This window comes from Haliaeetus albicilla, chromosome 21 (assembly GCF_947461875.1).
Source record: "Haliaeetus albicilla chromosome 21, bHalAlb1.1, whole genome shotgun sequence".
NCBI classification, from domain to species: Eukaryota; Metazoa; Chordata; class Aves; order Accipitriformes; family Accipitridae; genus Haliaeetus; species Haliaeetus albicilla.
Genome location: NC_091503.1, coordinates 13,030,028 through 13,033,900, shown reverse-complemented (window position 1 = coordinate 13,033,900; position 3,873 = coordinate 13,030,028).

The following is a 3,873-nucleotide window of genomic DNA, read 5'->3' as shown; positions in this document are numbered from 1 at the left end:
GTGTCTATGCATTTGTTTAAATATACTTAGGACAGCGGTGTGGTTTTGAAAGTTTGAGGTTCCTTTAACTTTATCATCCCTACTTTCCAGACCAAGTTTAAATAATTTTGGAAGCAGAATAGTCATGAAAATAGCTGAATTATGTTAGGTTTTGAACTTGTATCACTTAAGATTTTTATTGTGTGATAATCTTTTGGGAAGTGCTTTTGGAAAGGAGACTACTGGTACTGAAACACGCTCATGCATTTCCAGTTGTGCTTCAGGAATTCCATTAGCTTTGAATTGGAAGGCTGAGATACACAAATTGACTTACTGCTTTTATAATAGAAAGTTTGGCTTCCTCTTCCTACTGAAAACATATCCACATCCAAGATTGCTTACTGAAATGTTCAGTCAACAGCAGAACATGGTCATGGCAGTGCCCCTGATGTTGACAACATTCCTTCGCTTAAGTGCTGATTGTTTTTCTTCTCCTCAATCCTCCTTAAGTGTGCAGCGGTCCAGTGTGCTGAAAAGCCAGCAACTGCTAAAACCATGTATGACTTGTATGACTGTGCTAACTAGCAGTTGGGTAGCAGAAGAGGACTGTGTTTGGCTAGAATTACAGCAGATAATTAGCGAAGAAGATTTTCATTACTGAAATGCTGAGCAGCCACTGGGGCAACTGTCCACACTTGTCAAAGTGCCGTGGAGTAAACTGGCCACCAGTGATGGATGTCTGTCTTGGCTGAAAAGTACCAGTGACACAGTAGTGCAGTGCAGTTCCAGCTGGATTTACTTGGTAACTACGCAGGATTTGCTTGCTACATGCCCCATATACCTTTGTTACTGTGTCTGTACTGGTTACCTGATGGATTGTGAGGATGCTGTCCTGATACTGCTTAGTTTATGAAGTGTGATGAGGTCAAAACTTAAAATGCTTTATGTGTAGCTTCTGATCTTCTTTTGATGTTCGACTAAGAATGCCATGTCCCTGACTAAAAGAAGGAGGTGGCTTTGCTGACTTTCCTGAGAGGTGTCGGAAGGTTACTAACTCTCCTCCAAAAGGACTATGTACCACAGATTTATTTTTTTTTTTAATACTATTGAATCATTTGCTTTTTCTGATGTGTTACATTTGCTGAACAGTGACTGGTGCTTCATTTCACATTTACAGTATTGCATTTAACGTTTTTTAAAAACTTCTATTCGGCTACCTAATTCACTTTGTAAATAAATATTTCATTCTTTGGCAAAAGAAAACTGTTTTGGATTGGAGCCATGCCGAGCTCTTTGCACCTCTCTTGAGCTATACCTGTGATACGACCCAGCCTCCTGCTGCTCAGCTACCTGGTATAGACAAATTGCAGGTGGGTATGTCTGACAGCAGAGGTATTTGGTGCTTAGATCAGAAGGGCTGCCACAACTGCGCATCTGGAGTTCATTCAAAGCAACTTTTGCAGACTGGGAGGTCTGTGGTCTGAGGATGCAGTTCCAAGTCAAGAAGCCAACTTTAACTTTTCTGCAGCAGGAAATTCAGCTGATTACTCTTATGTTTCAGGACAGATTGCTGCACTTTGGCTTTGATCGAAGGCTTTCAATATATGACCTGCAAAACCTTTTGATTACTGTCTTCTCTTGACCAAAGGGTATTTGTATTGGAGATTAATTTTGTTGTGAGGCTCCCAGCTTGCTCGTCTTCATATTATTAAGTTCTTCTTCGTGACAAAAATGTAGAACTTCAGCCAAGGATTGTGGTGTAACTGAAATGTTTCAGAATTTAAACCGATTGCACGACTGTGTACTGTTAGAGGGTTTGAGTCAGATTCTTTAAATGTTTCTATGTGTTCTCTGTCCTCAGATAAGTACCACTATTCTTCATAGCAGGATGGTTTAGCAGGGTAGGAGCTACTTCTCTGACTTTGTGTCTGCCCTTTCAAGATACGTAGAAAGGTGGGAACAGAGGTGAAAACACGGATTGTATTAATCCAGAATACTCTTAGCAGAATTGCTTGTGCTATCAATCAGTGTTCACTTTAATTCTTAAGACACGGAGAGTTGATGTGAATATTTATTTAAATGGCCTGTGATTTGCAGGCTGACCCCCACTTGAAAAAAATATCAAATCAATGGATTGGTAAACTTAAAGATGTTTTTCTGTCTTTACAGGTGTACCAGAGGTTGATGTGCTTCCCTTTGATGTAACTGGCAGTTAGAAGTGTTGGGCTAATGCAGTCTGAGCTATTTCTTCCATTCGTAATTTCTTCTATTAGCAAAAAGAATGGGATGACCTCACCAGATATTTTTTAATTTTGCTAGTACCTACTAATGCTCAAATCGAATACACTACAAAGTTTTACCTAAGGGAAACCCCAGACTGTAGTTTCTTGTCTGCAGTTGACAGAAGTCTTTACTCAAAGCCTTAACTTTCTATTTACAGCTCTTCTTTTAGTTATTTAAGACTTGATCAAACTTCCCTTGTTACAAAGTTGCAGAGAAATTTTGCAGAATGGTAATCGTGTGTTTTGCCCCATATGCCTCTCTAGTACTCCCTGTTCTGGCGCAGCTTGGTGTATTCAGCTTGGTGGACGTGATGAAAGTCCTCTGTGGTGGTCTGCACTCAGCAAAAACTTGGTGGAGTTTAGCTGGCAGAGTCTCTATCAGCCAAGAAGTCTGTGGCTGTGGAGGCGACAGCCAGTCCAGCTGTGCAGAGATTATTATTTTCTCTGCAACATCTCCTCTGAGTTGCTTGCTGGCCACTGCAAAATTGCAAAGAGAGTCTCTCCTGTGTTCTCAGCGCTCCCGTGATGGTCCTGCCTCCGTCCTGCAGAAAAAGTGCAGAGGAAGAAAATTGGCATTGCTGAGCTTGTGGCTGAAATGAGAAAAATTGACATCTGCTGCTGCATGGAGAGAGTGGAAGTGAGGCACTAAGAAAGCCTGCAGGTAAGACGAAGTCATTTAAAAGCAGTTATTGACTGGAGCTGTTTGTCCCCTTAAATGTGGCTTAAAAAGTTCTGCATCAATAGGTGCAAGAGCTGGAGGTGACAGGAAACCACAACAACGCGGTATAGCCTGTGCAACAAAAACCTTGGGTTTCCAGTAGAAGATGGTCTAGTGGTGATACTTATGCATTCTCTGTAATCGATATGAATTGTGGTTCAAGCAAATACAGATTTTTCTAACCCGGCCTGACTAGACTGTGGGTTCTCCCTTTGTAAATACTTAGTCCGTGCTCCTTTCTCCCATTAGCTTCAAAGCAGCCATGCGTTATGCATACAGTGCTATACTGCAAGTTTTCTCTGACGTGGCAGTTCTCCGTCTGTTATTTAGAAGGAGACAAAGACCCATAGTCCTATGCAGAGCCTGAGTCTTTTCCTCGACTACCACCTCACATCTCCATCTACAGTGTGTGACATGATACATAAGTACTATTTTATAAGGTATTGTGATATTAAGGAAAAAGGATATGGGATTTATTCCCCACACTCCCCTCCTGACAATGAGGCTATGCCTGTTTGTGGACCAAATTGCAAATGCTCTAAAACCTGCAGGAAAAAAATGTTTAGGTCAGATGTGTCATGAAGGTAATAAATGAAGTATTCTGTACTAGCAGATAAGGTATGACTTAAATGGGTATGTGGGGATGGAGATGTAGGCATTGCCTTTCCTGTAATTTCACAGACAAGTTATGCAACAATAGAAGTTGCAGAAGATTGTTATATTAAGTACCCACAAAGGATCATTCCTTATTCCTCATATTACAGAGAAAATACCATAACTGTAAACTGTTAAGTCTCTCAGCTGTCTAGCAGGGGCATTGTGTTTTATCTGATAAAAACCAACAGAGATGGGTGAAATCATAACATGAATAATTTTTTTTTAATTAATAATTGC